The 18,081-nt window shown below is 41.2% G+C and overlaps 1 protein-coding gene across 1 annotated transcript in view; it reads left to right on the plus strand.

Moving 5' to 3' along the window:
* The window catches only part of ZNF397 (zinc finger protein 397), a 36,791-nt gene that overhangs the window by 16,122 nt on the left and 2,588 nt on the right, over positions 1-18,081 (plus strand). The window lies entirely within an intron of this gene.

An 18,081-nucleotide genomic window follows, 5' to 3' on the forward strand; every position in this document is an offset into this window, starting at 1 on the left:
CAGACTCAGGAGTTAGGAATGCCTTTAGTAATCAGTGCAGATCATTACATGGCCAGAAGTGTACTTCAGTGCATTATTTGACAGTACTTCATAGAGTAGATTAAAGGGCATAAGAGATGAGAGAAAGCATGGGCGATTAGAACAATCTAACAATAGCCAGAGGGGAGTGGGGAGGGGATAGTGGGGAGAAGGGTTTTCAGAAACTACTATAAAGGACACGTGGACAAAACCAAGGGGGAGGGTGGAGGCAGGGGAGGCAGGTGGGTTTGGCTGGGGTGGGGTGGAGGGGTGGGGAGAAAATGCAGACAACGGTAATTGAACAACAATAAATTTAAAAACAAAAAGAAATGTGAAATAATCAAGATTTGATACATCTGAGAGTCAGGTTGCGGATGGGGAAGGGGATGACATCGCCAAGGGAGATCCAGTGGGAAATAAACAGAATTGTGAGATACTGATGCTCGCGGGTGTGAAGAGAAAGAGCTGATAGAGAAGATGCTCAGAGAAGGAAAGCCAAGATAGTTCAAACATAAAAGCCAAGAGAGTATTTTAGGAGAGGGAACCGGTGACTAGTAGATGCAACAGAGAGCTAGAGGACGGAGGGTGAGAACTAAGGTGAATTGGAATTAGGGGGAGGGGCAGAAGGGCCAGGGAGAGATATTACCTGTGGAATGACAATGTATGTATGGCACGGCACAAGGAATATCTAATAATTACTTTTGGAGAAATGTGATAATGCAAGAAGGAAGAAGGGAGGGCACTGGTTGGCCTAGGTAATACAATTCAAAGGCGTTTGTTTTTTAAGGATAGCAGAGACCTAATTATATTTGTAGAAAAGGATAAAGTGTGAGTGGGGAGAGAAATTGAAGATAGAAGAAAACAGAAATAGCAGATGGGGAGAGAATGAGATGGGATAAGCAGGAGTTTCTGAGAGGAGTTGTCTCAGAAAAATCATGAACCATTGTAATAAAAAAAAAATGGTGCATTCTGGCCTGTGTTGTGATGCTTTGAATGAAGAATAGATAAATAGTATCAGTTAGTAATGCTGATTTTACAAGTAAATAAGTGCACATGCAGTTTGTTGAGTTTTCACAAACTGAGCACACTCACGTTACTAGAGACGGGTCTGCAGCCCCCACTGCTCAGGCCACCGAATGGGTGGGGACAGCCACTGAGTGAATGGTCCAAAACAGAATGGAAATAAGGCTGATGGAAAATGAAGTTTCTAAAAACATTAACTTATTTTTGGATGTTAAACCAATCTATATTACTAGGAAAAATTCCATTTGGTCATGGTGTTTAACCCTTTTTTATGTATTAATGAATTTAATTTATTATTTTACTGAGTATTTTTGTTTATATAGATATTTGTCTATAGTTTTCTTTTCCTGTGATGTCTTCCTCTGGCTCTGGTTCAGAGTAATTACTGGCCCCCTCTCTATTTTCCAGAAGAAAATGTGAGGGATTAGTATTATTCTTAAATGTTTGATAAAACTCGCTAGTGAAGCCATCTAGGCCCATGCCTTTCCTTGTTAGGAAAAAATATATATATTACTAACTCAACTTCTTTACTTTTCATATATGTATTCACAGTTTCTATTGCTTTTTCAGGTGGTTCTAAAATGTAATTTGTATTATGCCCAGTAATTTGTCCATTTCACTTACGTTGTCCAATGCGCTGGGGTAGAGTTGTTCATGGTATTTCCTGTGCCCTTAAATTTCTGTGGTGTTGGTAATGATGTCCCCTCTTCTCTGCTTTTGGTAATCTCAATCTCTGTCTCTCTCGTGCACTCAGTCTATAAAGGTTTGTCAATTTTTGTTGGTATTTTCAAAGAACCAAATTTTTATTTCTCTATCATTTTTATTATTTCACTATCATGCTCTCTGTTTCATTAATTGCTACTCTAATCATTATTACTTCCTTCCTTCTGTTTTTTGTTGTTAAGTTTGCTTTCCTTTCTCAAGTTTCTTGAGGTGGAAGTTCAGGTTATTGATATGAGATTTTCTTTTCTGTTGTATATAGGCATTGCAAAGCTACATTAGCCCTGCTTTAGCTGCATTCCATAAAGTTTTATGTAGTATTTCATTTTCATTCAGTTAAAAACATTTTCTAATTTGCCTAAAATTTCTTCTTTGAATCATAGGTTAGACATACGTTGTTTAATTTCCAAATATTCCTAAAGTTCCCAAATTACTCTGTGGCTCACTCTGCCTTGTGGGCCAGTGGAAGCACCAACAGCCCCAGCTTTTGGGTCCACAGAAGCCCAATCAACTCCAATCTCTAGGCCACACGAGGCCTCACTGGCCCTTGAGCCACTCTCAGCTGAGGTGGCTGTGATCTCCCAGCCCTCAGGAGCGGCACCACATTTCCTGCATTAGAATCCCAGGAGCACGACAGCCTTCCTTTGCTTCTTCCCGTCTCTGTCCAATTCAGTCTAAGCTGGCAGTGTTTCTGGTGATACAACTTTCTCAAGAGCCATGCTGGCCATCCATGGATAGCAAGGGGATCCACACAATGAGTTGCAAGGGTTCTCCACAGATGCTTTCTGGATACCCCAATTTCTATTCCTCGTTTCTGCCTAGAAGGTCTATTAGATCTACGAATCGCATACCTAATCTTGTCACTAAAAGGTCGTCCAGCTGCCCTCATGGCCCTGTCTCCAGAGCATGCTATCTGGATAAACGGAGAATTCTCCCAATCACTAAGTGCTGGCTTCTGTTTGCTTAATAGCTCCTTCCTTGATTTATTTCTTTCCTCTCATATCTTACTATAACCAGCAAGGGAAAGCCAGGCCACATTTTTCACACTTTTCTGGGAAATCTCCTCAGCTAAATATCCACCTACACATACAAACTGTGTTTTCCACCTAACAGCACATTATGATGCAGTCAGCTTCTGCTAATTTATAAAAGGATCACCTTTTCTCTGGTTCCCAATAACATTTTCTTTTTTTCTGTCTGAGTCTTCACCAAACATATCTTTAATGCTCATTCTTCCTAGCAACATTCTGTTCATGCCACTGTCTGTGTTCTCTACGGTGAGAGGACCTCTCTCAATGTCCTTTTCACTTCTTTCTGAGCAGTTGCCAGAATCACCTTTCATGTTCATATTTCTACTAACAATCTCATCCTACGTTTTTTTCTATCATGAGCCTTAAAACTCTTCTAGCCTCTAGCCATTACCCAATTCCAAATACGCATCAACATTTTTAGGTGTTTCTTACAGCAGCACCCCACTTCTGGTACCACACAGTGGCTTAATACAGCAGGAATTTATTCTCACAGTTCTGAAGGGTAGAAGTCCAAATTAAAGGTGCTGGCAGGGCCCTGCTCCCTTTGAAGGATCTGTTCCATACCTGTCCCTAACTTCTGGTGGATGCTGGCAATCCTTGTTCTTTGCCTTACAGTTGCAGCACTTTAGTCTCTGCCTTCATACTCACGTGGCACCTCTCTCTGAGTCTCCCCTGTGTCTGAATTTACTTCTTCTTTTAAGGACACCAGTCATTGGATTAGGGCCCACCTCAATCCAGTACGACCTCATCTTAACTTGACTACATCTGCGAAGAACCTATTTCCAAACCAAGGCACATTTGTAGGTACCAGAGGTTAGCACTTGAACTTATCTTTATTTGGGGAACCAATTCAACCAACAATGTGGGTAAGTACAAACCAAGAGTTGTTTTGAAGACTTTTCATATTGATGTCAATGATCTCATTGATTGAAGACAAAGGAAATGATCTGATCTGAATTCAACTTTAAATGTCTTGGGGAAGCCTGATGTTTCTTGATACAAGACTACCCATCTCTCCCAAAGTGAATTTTGGAAACTCTGATTATAGTGGCCAATATTTCCTTTTCTGAATCTGAGTTTTCACCACTGGTTCTGTTTTTAAAAAGTCAGTCAGTTGGACATACACATTAACATGTCAAAAATGTCACACTGTCCATTATGTAGATGTCTTGTTCAAAACAAATAGCAGCAGCCTACTTGTTAATATTGATTTGATCAAAAGGAAAGTTAATTTTTTATGTGGCTTCACAATTTGGATTTATGCCCCTTTTTTACATGGAACTGGAAATTGATATTTACATTGAAATTCATTCTTTGTGAAGATTGCTTATAGAATTTCAGTATCAAATGAAATTTATATCAATACAAAATAATACATGATAAGCAAAAGTTCACTTGTGGATCTTTATGTTCAACTTTCTGAGGAAAAGGCTCATAGTTTTCATCATTATCTCAAAAAAATTAAGAACCACTTCCCTAGAATCTGTGCCTAAATCAGACATATGTCAGTTTGGCCTAGTTTTCCCCACGAGGAAATGGAAGAGGAAAGAGAAATCAGGTAGACTATTGGTAGATGGCCTATCTGTTTCATTCCTGAGAATCTCGTATCATTTCCCGGTTTCTCTGAAAACCTCTGAATTCCATACCTTACTGAGAGGAATCTCTTCAGTTGTCAGCTGGTGTGGAGCACAGCTGGCTCTAGGTTTGTTTTGGCCAATCCAATAAACTGTTCCAAACTGATTTCTGACACTCACACGCAGAATGTAATGTCTCTGGTAAAACTCTTGACAGCAATAAATCTAGCGTAATCTGAAAGAACAGTTTGGTTTCCTTAGTTAAACACCCAGAAAGTCTATGTTCACTTCTGAATAAGGGTCAACAAAACCCTTTACCTTTGTATGTGAGAATTCACTTTTGATTAACTTTCTCATTCTGTTTTACTGGAAACCTGTTAAAAGTGGTATGTCAACTATGGCATTCTCATACACCGCTGGTGCAAATGTATATGGTTCAGCCGCTCTGAAAACAGTGTAGCAGTTTCTGAAAATGTTAAACATACACCTACCATGTAATAAAAAAAAAAGTCCATATAAAGACTTATACATGAATGTTCAAAGCAGCTTTATTTGTAATGGTAAAAAAACTGAAATAAACCAAATGTCCATCAGTTGGCGAATAGATAAATTATGGTATATACATCCAATGAAAAGAAGTTTGACCCCAAAAGAGTGCATTCTGTACTATTCCATTTAATTGAACCTCTAGAAAATTAAAACTAATGGACAGTAACAGAAAGCAGAACACTGGTAGGGGTTCTGGGAGGCAGGGAGGGATTACCAAGGGAAGGAGAAAACTTTTGGAGTTGCTGGATGTGGTCACTATTTTGATTGTGGTGATAATTTAATGGCTGTATACATATGACAAAACTTATCAAATTGTACACTTTAAATTTTTGTTGATAATTGTATGTCTTTTATACCTCAGTGAAGTTTTTTTTTTTTTTTTTTAAAGTAACTGCACTGCTACTTGTGAGCGCTGGACCCAAGCAAGTTCCTTACAGATAACATCAGGGTCTCGTTCACAAGACCTGAAGATTCCATATATCGCCAGAGGGTCTTGGGCTGGAACAGGAATCCCTCCTCCTCCACCTTAACTGTCACTTCAGCCAGCTACCACTTTCTCACACTTGCACCTTTTCTTCCAAGCATCTTATCCAAAGTCGCATGTCTCACCTGTCTCAATTCTCCCAAGTCCCCCATTTACTTCCCAAGATATTTCTGAGAACACAGTAATATCCTTTCCTACCCTGATGCTCTGCTGCCCACCCCACCCACCCCCATTTCAGGTCCTTCTTCCTACCCTGATCCTTTAGTCATAATAAGGATTGCAAAGGCAAGCAAACTTCTGAGAAAGAGACCCCATGTCCTTTCTTGATGGCAGAATAGATGGAAACCAGCTTCCCAGCAATTAAGGGATTAATTGCTGAGCACTACTTATTTTTTACAGCAGTGGTATTCAAAGTGTGTTCCCAGAATCAGCAGCTGCAGGATCACTTGAGAACCTGGGCTCGCACCCCAGACCTCCTGCTGAGTGGGTGGGACCGAGCAATCAGTATTTTGACAAGGCCTCCGGGGAATTCAGAGGCATCCCAATGTTCCGGGGGAAACACCAGAGGGCAGGCAGTTAGAATGGAAGCACACCAGCGAATCTAACTGAGAGAAGGAGGTGGGGAGGGGTGGGGGGTAGATAAAAGAGGTAACAGAACTAAGGAAGAAATCTTTCCGTAGTCAGACCTATACCCTGCCCCAGGGAGCTTTCCAGAAAGATATTTTGCGACATTCAAATCAAGAACCGAACGGCTGATAGGGCAAGGGATCTGGCGCAGGCTCACGGTGTCCCTTGCTGCGACTCCGCTGGGACAGGTCCGTGAACGTTCAGGTGTAAAATCTCCGCCACCCCCCGCCTCCCCCCCCGCCGGGTTCACCCACTTCTGGCCGTCGCCGCCCCGCCGCGCGTGCGCATGTGCGAAGCCCCGCCGCAGCGAGCTGAGCAAGCCCTCCCAGATTCCTAGAGGGGCCCGGGCGTCGGCGGGCTCGCCGCTTGTGCAGCTTGACAGCGGTTTGGAGAACACGCCCAGGTATGGTTGGTGTCGGCTCCGGAGAGGCGGAGGGACTCGGGTGATCTCCCCCTTGAGCGTCCTTGCAGCGCTGCCAGGGCACCGTGTGAGGTTTCCTGAGGCCATGGAGAGTCAAGGCCACCGGGGTCGCCCCGGGGCGCGGTTCCTGGGCTCGGCGAGCTGGTTCGGTTCTTGGCCCGGAGCGCTGTTGGTATCCGGTCACCCCTTGCTGGCCCCCTGGTGCGATTGAATGAACACCGGAAACTGCGGGTGGGTGGGATCGCTAGTGCAGACCACGCGAATCGGCCCACCGTGCCCGGAAAGAGCAACCTGAACGTGAATGTTGGGAGAAGGGGAGGAGGAAGAACAGATCGTGATGATGGATCAGAAGTGTCATTTGGGTATAGGAGGGGAAGCGAATAACATAGTGTTAACCAAACCCCAAGTGTTAACCATTTGGGGGCAAAATTCTAAGATTACCTCTCCTGCTCGGCTTTCTAGTTACACCCATATTTTGCTAGCATTAACCCCCGATGATGTTTGAAGATCTCTGGACTTGGAATGGAGAATACATGTCCGAAAGGGGTAATGCCTGGCTCCTGGATGATGAGAGAAAGGAAGCTTAATAAATTCTAAGAGAAAACCACTTGGAAATTAAATGAGATTTTGTTTTCTCCTTTGCTTCTTTTATATCTAGAGGATGTTTCTGGTGGTCTAGGGCCAGAAATTGTATCTCCAGTCTCCTCAATGATTCCCTTCCAAGCCCAGTGGTGCCCACTTGCCTCCAGGTCTCAGACAAGAAAAGCTTACTGAGGAAATGGTAATTCTCCAGCTGTTCCCTGAGGTGTCAAGTGTCCAGTTGCAGCCCATGGAGGTACAGTCCAATTATGAAGCTCAAGACCAACACCTGTCAGGTGAGAAGCAGTGTGTTATGTCTTTCTCAGTGGTGTCTGTGTGTGTGTGGGGGGGTGACCATTGCTCTGTTAGCGCCTTCAGGTGCTGTTGGTATTATTCCTTGCCTTCCCCTCATTCTGTTGCTCAGTAACATCTCTTTAGCATGACAAGCACAGTCGCAAGACTTGGTCGTGAATTCTGGCGATTGTTCTCAAGGAATTTGCTCTCCTTTAAGTCTCCCAAAGCATCCATTTTTCCTGTTACAATCGCCTTATCACCAATCTGTCAGTGGTTGGTATTTCCCCCTTTCAAATCTTTTCAAATCATCTTTCTCATTTACTGGAAGGTAGTCGTTAAACATTTTGGAGTCAGACAACCTGGATTCAAATACTAGCTTTGTCATTTACTAGCTTCAGAAAGTTACTTTTTCTTGTGATTCTGTTTCCTCATTTTACAAGTGTCTACTAATTCGTCTCTTGGAGGTCATTTTGAGGTTTGTGTCTATTACTCCATAAAAAAGGACCCCAAAACTTAGTGACCTAAAACTTCAGGCATTTTTAAGCCATGTTATTTTCTTATGGTTCTGTAGGTCATCAGCTTGGACTGGGTTCAGCTAGAGAGAGTTTTTCTTCTGGTCTTGCCTGGGATAACTCACGTATATTGGCTCACCTAGGGCAGGGTCTAAGCTGGTTTCAATTATATAAGCCTGGCTGTGCATGCTTTCTAAGGCTTGGGTCGCTTATCTCTAGCAGACCAGCCCAGACTTTTTCATAGGGCAGCTAGTTTCCAAAATCAGACAGAGCAAGCCCTGGCATGCAAAACACTTTTCTTTTTTTATTTTTTAAATTATATTTTATTGATTATGCTATTACACTTGTCCCAATTTTTTCCCCTTTGCCGTGCTCCACCCAGTACCCCCTACTCCCTCAGGCAATCCCCACACCTTTGTTCATGTCCATGGGTCATGCGTATAAGTTCTTTGGCTAGTCCATTTCCTATACTGTACTTTACATCCCCGTGGCTATTCTGTAACAATTTGTGCTTTTTAATCCCTTCAGCTTTTCATATTCCTCCAATCTCCCCTCCCATCTGGCTGCCATCAAACTGTTCTCCGTATCTATGATTTGTTTCTGTTCTGCTTGTTTGCTTAGTTTGACTTTTAGATTCAATTGTTGATAGATATGTATTTATTGTCATTTTATTGTTCATAATTTTGATCTTTTTCTTAAATAAATCCCTTTAACATTTCATATAATAAGGGCTTGGTGATGATGAACTCCTTTAGCTTCTTTTTTTGTCTGAGAAGCTCTTTATCTGCCCTTCAATTTTAAGTGATAGCTTTGCTGGATAGAGTAATTTTGGTTTTGGTTCTTGGTTTACATCACTTTGAATATTCCTTGCCAATCACTTCTTGCCAGCAAAGTTTCTTTTGAGAAATCAGCTGATAGTCTTATGGGAACTTCTTTGTAAGTAACTGCTTTTCTCTTGCTTCTTTTAAGATTCTTTATCTTTAACCTTTGGCATTTTGATTAGGATGTGTCTTGGTGTGGGCCTCTGCATCCATCTTGTTTGGGACTCTGTGCTTCCTGGACTTGCATGTCTTTTTCCTTCACCAAATTAGAGAAGTTTTCTTTCATTATTTTTTCAAATAGATTTCCAGTTTCTTGCTCTTTCTCTTCTCCTTCTGGCACCCCTATGATGCAAATGTTGGTATGCTTGAAGTTGTCCCAGAGGATGCTTATACTATCATCATTTCTTTGGATTTTTTTCTTCTTGCTGTTCTGGTTGGCTGTTTTTTTGCTTCCTTTTGTTACAAATCATTGATTTGATTCTTGGCTTCATCCACTCTACTGTTGATTCCCTGTAAATTGTTCTGTATTTCAACTAGTGTACCCTTCATTTCTGACTGGATCTTTTTTATGTTGTTGAGGCCCTCACTAAGTTCCTTGAGCATCCTTATAACCAGTGTTTTGAACTCTCTATCTGAAAGATTGCTTATTTCCATTTTGCTTAGTTCTTTTTCTGGAGTTTTGGGCCATGTTTCTTTGTCTCCTCGTTTTGACAGCCTCTCTATGTTTGTTTCTCTGTATTAGGTAGAGCTGCTATGACTCCCTGTCTTGGTAGTGTGGCCTAATATAGTAGGTGTCCTGTGTGGTCCAGAAGCACAACTTTCCTTATCACCCAAGCTGGATACTTGAGGTGCATCCTCCACATGGGCTGACCACACCCCTCTCTTATTGTTGAGCCTTGATTGTTGTTGGCAGGGCAATGGGAGGGATTTACCCAGTCAGCTGCAAGGACTGGGTGTGACTATTGGCCACCAACCTCCACCCTCTGTGGAGGATCAGCTGTTCAGGGGCTCACTCCACAGAGCAGGGCTTACTTCAGCAGGGCTCTGGTGCCCGCTTGTGTTCTGGCTGGGACCACTTGGCATAAGCTATAAAGCAATCTGCAGCTGGCTGCTTTTTGCACTAGGCTTGGAGCTACCCTAGCAAAGCCAGGCTGTGAACCAAGGCCAGCTGCTGCTAGTGCTGAGGCTGGGACCACTTAGCAAGCCAGCTGCTGCTTGTTTGAGAGGATTTAGAAAGATCAGAAGCATGTGCCAAGAGATGTCTGTCATTTGTAAAAGTCACTGTTAACCGCTTGGGTGGGCCCATAAGTTGGGTGAGATGGAGTTTCAGAGAATCTCCAGGGAGGGGCAAACAGTGTTTGTTAGCTGGGTTGATGGAGTCTCATATATGGTACCTGCTACGTTCTGTGGCTCTGGTGGGTGAGGGCTCAGAAGAGGAGCAATGGCCTCTGCCAGCAGTTCTGTCTTAGAGAAAGCTGTCCCCTGTCTCTTGCCCTGATGCCAGACACTTCAGTTCTTCCCTATGTGCCACTGGTGCCTTTCAAGCTGCTGCCCTGGTGCTGGAGCTCAGTGGGAGTGAGTCTGACTAAGTCCATGTGCAGGCCCTATAGGAGGAACTGATTAGGAATCCAGCAGTGTCTTCCACTGACTCAATCTCCACTGGTTTTTACAGCCGGAAGCGGTGGGGACTTATCTTATCAGCACTGGAATCCTGGGCTGGGAGGCCTGGTGTAGGGGCTGGGACCCCTGGATCTGGAGATATCCCTCCCACTGTTTATCTGCCACACATGTGTGTGGGACAAGCCTGTTCCAGTCTCTACATCTCTGTCCCTCCTACCAGTCTGAATGGATGTGGCTACTTCTTTAATTCTGTGGCTGCACGATCTCCATTCAACTTGATTTCTGCCAGTTCTGAGTGATGGTTGTTCTGTAGTTGAGTTGTAATTTTGATGGGGTTGTGCAAGGAGGCGAGCCGTGTTTACCTAGGCTGCCATCTTGGAGATCTCTCCCTGCAAAACACTTTTCCAACCTGTTTGTGTTAATTTTGTTAATATGTCCTTCACCAAAGTAAGTCACATAACCAGTTTCAGAGTCATATGGGTGAGAATTATACAAGGATGTAGGTTTGGGGAGGTAGGATTCAGTGGGGTCCATCACTACTATAACAAACACCACAAGCACTAAACGAGATCCTGTATATAAAACTCTGAGGACAGACCTGGCTGGGAGTAAATTCTTTTAAATAGTAGCCACTATTATTTTGATCCCAATTTTGTTCAAATGTTTTACAGGGTCTCTCTTCTACATCATATTCTGCTACTTTTTTATTTTGGTCCTCCCATTACTACTGTTTGTTCTATGAAATTCAACTTCTATGTTCCCTTTCTTTTACTCTAGATTTTCTGCATTTTTTAGTTTTGGAGCATTTTTATTTTATTTTTTTATTTTATATTTTATCTTACTTTTTATTTGTATTTATTTTTTATTCCTCCCGTACATATTTAGAATTTGGCTTTCTTTAAGAATCTGTTTGAAAGCATCTAGCGCACCACAGAATTGGGCCTCCTCCTTTCAGTTTTATGTAAATTGACATACATATCACATCTGCTTGTTTCTCTTAGAGTGTGTATAAATAGCATTTTTAATTATAGAGTAATATAATTATATTAAAATGCATTCATAAAATGTAGAAAGGCACAAAAGAGAAAGTTTAAATAGCCTGCAACTCCACCATTGAAAGACTGCTAACATTTGTCTATCCTTCAAATGATTTAATTAAGTATTCAACAAATATTGTTAATAAATTGTTATTAGTTAATAAGATCATAGCTTAATTATTATTGACCATATAATATTTTTATTAGTTATTGAGAGTTTGCTGTGTGCCAGGCACTGCTCTAAGTGTGGAGAATGTAGTAGTGAACAGAACAGATAAGACCTTGCCCTCAAGGAGCTTACATTCTAGTGGGGAAAACAGGAAATAAATAAATATGCAGGATAATATCAGGTGGTAATAGTGGTTGCGGAAAAAATAAGCCAGAATATATCAGTATTCTAGCAGAAAACAGATGGCTCATTCAGCTGGAATAATTCAAAGTTTCATGAAAAAGATGGGCAGGATTATAGAAATCAATCAGGGATGGAGAACAGTCTAGGGACAAACAGTGGTGAGGAGCAGTTACTACCTTCAGGGCTTAAGTTACAAGGGAAGAACTTGATTACCAGTTCCTAGAGCAGGTAGCTGGCTGTAGGATCGAGCTTCCCAATAGGAGCTGTGGCCTTTGCTAAAAGAACTACAATTACTTCCAACTCCTGGCCCAGGAAGAGGGAAGCCAGGGTGTAGGGTAACCAACCCATCCCAGTTTGCCTGGGTTTTAGCACTGAAAGTCCCACATCCTGAGAGCCCTTCCGTTTGCACAAACCAGGACAGTTGGTCACTCTACAATTCTCCTCCTACTTTTGGCCAAATCTAATCGCAAGCCAGAGGGCTTGGAACCCCAAGTGATATAGTCCATAAACTAATAGCCTCCTGAGGCACAGAACAGGGTGAACAATAAATCTATGGGGGTGGAAGGAGAATGTCCATTACGGTCTACCCCTTTTAACCTATAATATCCACTTTTGTCCTTTGTTTGGATTGTTGTATTCCCAATACAGCAGAAAAACAAAGTCTCTTAAGCTACCATTTTACTGCAGGTAGACATATAATTAAATCATACTTCCACCTGAACCTTAAAACTTCCCTGTCACCAACGCTCTTCATCTAAGGTAGTGAGGAAAGGCGGGGGCGGGGGGAGATAATAAGAAAATATAACTGCTTCAGTTCTTGCTATTCACAAAGCCTAAGATGATCATTGTAACTATCTTCTTCTGTCACCCGTTCCATATTATTTTTACTCTCTGCCGGATTCTCAGTGACATAGTTTTTTACCTAGTTAAGTACCATAAACCTTCTTTCCTGGATGATCTGAGCCTTTGGGTTACTTTAGGGTACCACTGCCTGGGTCTGTTAGACATGAGAGAACTAAGAGGCAACTCAGTGGGTCCTCTGAGTTCCAGACATATTCTTCCTCACCCCTGTTATGTCGCAGCCACCAATTCCCCATTGGTAATTATCATCAGTCATCCTGCCTGATAGAGTGACCCCTTCTCTGCTTGTTGGTTCAGTAGCATGAAGAGCCCAAAATGGCCAGAAGGCAGTCTCACCTTCAGATTTGACAGCATCGTGACCTTGTTCCATGGTAGAAGTATTTCTCCTTTGAGGACCAGAAACTCAAACCCACCAAGCCCAAGACTATGGGGATAGGAAACAAAAATAACTTAAGTGGATTATCAGGTGTATAGAAAGAGAAGACATTCTTACTGTTCCTTCACCCTTGGCTCTTATGTCCATGTATTCTGGACATGGGGAAGACAGTACTGTGTGTTTTCCTCTGGTTTAAGGTGTAGTGCATGCTGTACAACAGCACCCCAAACTTGGTGTTGTTGTCTAGCTAATTCCAAAACGGAACCTTCGGCAGATCATTTCACCGTGGTCTCAATCCATGTCTGGATGATGAGGCATGTAGGAAGACCCATGAATTACACAGATGTGAGCTCGCCACTGTACTTCCTTCCCTATAAAATGACTCCTTTGGAAGCAATATTGAGTAGAATACCAGGGTAATAAATATAGTCATGGAATTCTTAAGTCAATGCAAACTATGTATTTAGTCCTTTGAAAACAAATTGCTGTCCTGACTGGTATGGCTCAGTTGGTTGGGCATCATCCTACAAAGCAAAATATTGCCCGTTCCAGTCCTGGTCAGGGCACATGCCTGGGTTGCAGGTTCAGTCCCAGGTCAGTGCATGTATGAGGCAACCAATCTTTCTCTCCCTTTCTTCTTCCCTTCCCCTATCTCTAAAAAAATTAATTTTAAAAAATTTAAAAAACAAATTGCCCTCTCCATGAAAGAAGGGGTTGAGTGTAATGAATCTGCCCCAAGTGGCTGGCTAGCTCCTCTCCAGGGAATGGTGTCTTCTGAGAAACTTAGTGTTGGCTCTTGTGGTTGGATGCTTGGGCACATAGCAGTGGTTATAGGCTTATTAGCCTTGATAAGCAGAGGCCTATATTGTCGAGCCCACGCATAGCCTTCATCCCTCCTGCCACGACCACTGTGTACATGAGTTCATTGGGCAAGCATTGGTAGAAAGACTGATTGACCTTCATAGTGTGAATCATCATGTCCATCTTATTAGGAGGCTTTTCCACAGGGGATACCCTTTGTTGAGCATTCACATGGGACAAAAATATATTCATTCTTTGCTTATTCCAGGTCCATCCTCATACTTTTCCTCCAGAATCCTTATTTCTAGTCTTCCAATCTTACTCTTATCAGGTGCCTAATTATAAGATAACCCATTAGTCATGACTCAAGAGTCAGTATAGACCTGTATTTTAGGCTATGTTGCCTTCAATGAAAGGTGAACACCTTAGGTGTATACCTGAAACTCCGCCCACTAGGAACATTTTCCTTCACTGGTGTTTGAGACCACAGCTAAGTGTAAGTGAAAGCTGTTCGCTTTCAGCTTATGTCCACACATGGGCAGACTTGTCTGTGAGTCGGTTCTGGACTTTTTCAGTCTCTGTGAACTGGTCATAGGGAACTCCCATCAGCCGTGAATATAGGCTGAGGGATCAAGATAGTGGAAACAGGAACAGGCCTGTGAGAATCTGAGTCACTGGCACATAGAATTTACTTGTCTTCCAGACTTGCTTTTACAATGGAGGGCACGTTTGAATGTCCAATTTTATGATTTGCTGGGTTAAATAACAACTGGTACACAATGGTCAGTTTGTAATAGTCATTTGGCACTCTGTGGTCAAGTGTTAAGTCTCTCTTAGTACTCAAGTGCAAAATGGGATCTGCTTTCGTATCTGTTGCCTCAAAATTCAGGGCTCACCAAGTGTTGTAAGTAAGTGTTATACCTCTCTGAGATGGTAAAAAGTGGTTGGAGGTATAAATGAAGTGAGAGAACGAGCCATTGACTATATGAGAGAAGAATGTTCCAGGCAGAGGAATGGCAAATGCAAGAGATGCATCAGGAACAGAGTGTGCCTGGGCTAGACAGGTAATAGGGTTGGTGGAATGAAGTGAAGGCAGATAGGGACTAGATCATAGAAACTTTTAAGCCATAGGAAGAATTTGGAATTTATTCCCAGCTTAAGGGGAAGCCATTGGAATTCTTTACATAAGATAATAACATGTAACATCACTCTGTTGTATGGAGAAGAGGGTAAGGGTAAGTTAACAAGAAGAAAGCAAACTATGATGTCAAATAAATCAAGAATAAGATTGGGGGACATCTGTAATAGTGGCAACAATAAACAATAAATTAATTAATATATTTTTAAGAATAAGCCCTGACCGATGTGGTCCAGGTGGTTGGGTGTCATCCCACAAGGTGAAGGGTCTCCGGCTCAATTCCCGGTCAGGACACATGCCTGGGTTGTGGGTTTGGTGCCAGGTCAGGGTGCATATGAGAGGCAACTGATCAGTGTTTCTCTCTCACATCAATGTTTCTTTCCCTCTCTTTTTTCCTCCCTTCCCCTCTCTCTAAAAATAAAAAAATTAAAAAGGAGAATAAGATCAATAATTGACCATCGAATTTGTCAAGACAGAACCTGTTAGGGACTTTAATAACTGTGGTTTCTGTGTAACTATAGAGATAAGAGCCTGATACAATGGGTTAAAAAAAGACCTTTAATGTTAGTTAGAATATAGAGCAATGTTAACTCTTATACCCTCCTGATGGAAGTGTGACTTGGTTTGACCACTTTGGAAATACCTAGTCGAAGACCCAGCAATTCTGACCCTGAGTGTTTGTAACCTAGAGAAACACCTGGAAGCGTGCACTGAGTTAGGTATCCCAGCATATTCATATTGGCATTGTTTGTAAGAGCAACATGTAGTTGTCCATTGAAGGAAATGGGTAAATAAATTGTGGTGTATGTCACACTCACTATAGTAGTGAACGTGAATGTACTACAGCTATACACATGAGTATGGACGAATCTTCCAAACATAATGTTGAACAAAAAAAAGCAAGTCACAAAATACATGTGGTATAATTCCCTAAATGTATAAAGTTTAAAAACCTACCATGTTTGTCTGCTAGCGCTGCCATAACAAAATATCACAGACTGGGTGGCTTAAACAACACAAATTCATTTTCTCAAGTTCTATGCGTTAATTTTGGTTGTCTATGCTTTATTCTAGGAGTTTTATAGTTTTAGCTTTTATGTTTAGGTTTATGTTACATTCCTAGTTAACAGTTGTGGATAGCATGAGGAAAGGGTTGGAGTTGATTTTGGTCATTGTGATACCCAGTTCTAGGATGTTTTGTTGAAAAGAGACTATCCCTTCACTATTAACGTATCTTGCGACTATGTTGGAGATCAGTCATACATATATGTTTAGATCTATTTATTTACTCTCTGTTCTATTCTGTTAATGGGTATGCATATCCTTATGCCATTACCACACTGCCTTGATCATTGTGGCATATAGTAAAGCCTGAAATCAAATAGTGCAACCTCTCCCATTTTGTTCTTTTTACGAATTGTTTAGACTCTTTGTGCCTTTGTACATAAAGTTTAGAATCTGTCGCTTTCTACAAAAAAAGCCTACTGAGATTTTTGATTGGGGTTGCATTGAATCTATAGGTCATTTTGTGGAGAATTCTACCATCTTAACAATATTAAATCTGCCTATTCATAAACGATGGCATATATTTCTAGTTATTAGGTCTTCTTTAATTTCAGCATTGTGTTGTAGTTTTCATTATACAAATATTGCATATATTTTGTTGAATTCGTTTCTAAGTATTTTTGATACAATTGATAAAAATGTTTTACATTTTCATTCTAATTGTTCATTGTTATATACAGAAATACAATGAGTTTTTGTACATTGCTTTAATAAACTCATTTACAAGTTTTAATAGCTTTTGTGAGACACTTCAGGATTTTTTATATATGTAGTGGTGTATAGTCTATAAGTAAAGACAGTTTGACTTTTTTCTTTCTTATTTGTATGTTTCAGTTATTCTTTTGTGTCTTATTGTATTGGCCAGGAATATTGAATAGAAGTTGTACAGTGTTGAAAAGAAGTGGTAAGAGAGGGCATGCTTGTTTTGCTCCCTTGTTCCTGGAAGAGAAGCATCCATTATTTAGCCACGAAGTATGATCTTAGCTGCTGTTTTTTCTTTGCTTTTTATTGGAGTAGTAAATTTACATATAACATAGCTGGTGCTTGGATTTAAATGTACCATCTCCTTATTTGTTTTTATTTATCCTGTGTTTTATTTCTTTTGTCTCTCTTTTTAGCCTAACTTTGCGTCGTCAGGGTTTTTGTTTTAATTTTTTCTATTTATTGTTTATACATTCTTTTATTGTTATTAATGGTTACCTCATAGCAGCCTTTCTCAGATGTGATTCTGAGAGAATTAAGCCAAAGTCTAAGGCATCCATTGTAAATAATGTATTACTAGCTCTTCTATACATTGATTGTGGTACTAGCTATATATCATTTCTTGGATGAATTAAGAAAATAGTCACTCAAATCATTTTCTAATTTATTCTCTCATGGAACCTGGCTGGAAAAGGCTGCCTTAGAAATTACAACATGCACATTTCATTTGTTACAGTTTATCTAAATTTACTACTTCTAGGATAATCCAGAGACCTTATAATATTTTAGTTCTGTTTACCACCCTCACATTGTACTATTTTTGCCATGTATTTTAGTTCTACATATATTGTAAATTCCATAAGACATGAGATATTGCATAAATCAGTCAGCACACAGTTAGATTTACCCAGACACTTGGAGGCTTGGGATTTGGACTTTTGCCTTTAAAACTGGCCCGTGTCATGGTTTCATCTCTCTAAACCATTTGCAGCCTGACAATTGTGTGTCTTTTATAGTAAACACCACTTAACAGTGGGCTGGCAATCAAGAAATTCAATGGAGCGCCCTGACCTGTGTGGAGCAGTTGGTTGGGCGCTGTCCCCAAAGAGAAAGGTCACTAGTTTGATTCCCAGTCAGGGCACATACCTGGGAATAGGTTGAGTCCCTCATCTGGATGCGGGGGAGAGGCAACTGATTGATGTTTCTCTCTCACACCGATGTTTCTCTCCCTCCCTCTCTCTAAAAATAAATAAATAAAATCTTGGAATCAATAAATTCAAAGGAGCTCTCATGTTCCCTACCATCACAGGCATCTGGTATTGTTGAGCATAGGAATGGCCTCTTCAAAAATCAACTCAAAGGAGATTTTTGACCCCACTTCTGTAACCTTTTCTTAATTTATACACCTTGGTAAAGAAGTTTGGTCAATGAATTTGGCTGTTTCAAAAAAGGGATCATGCATTCTCAGCCACTTCC

Source organism: Desmodus rotundus, chromosome 10 (assembly GCF_022682495.2).
Source record: "Desmodus rotundus isolate HL8 chromosome 10, HLdesRot8A.1, whole genome shotgun sequence".
Lineage (NCBI taxonomy): Eukaryota > Metazoa > Chordata > Mammalia > Chiroptera > Phyllostomidae > Desmodus > Desmodus rotundus.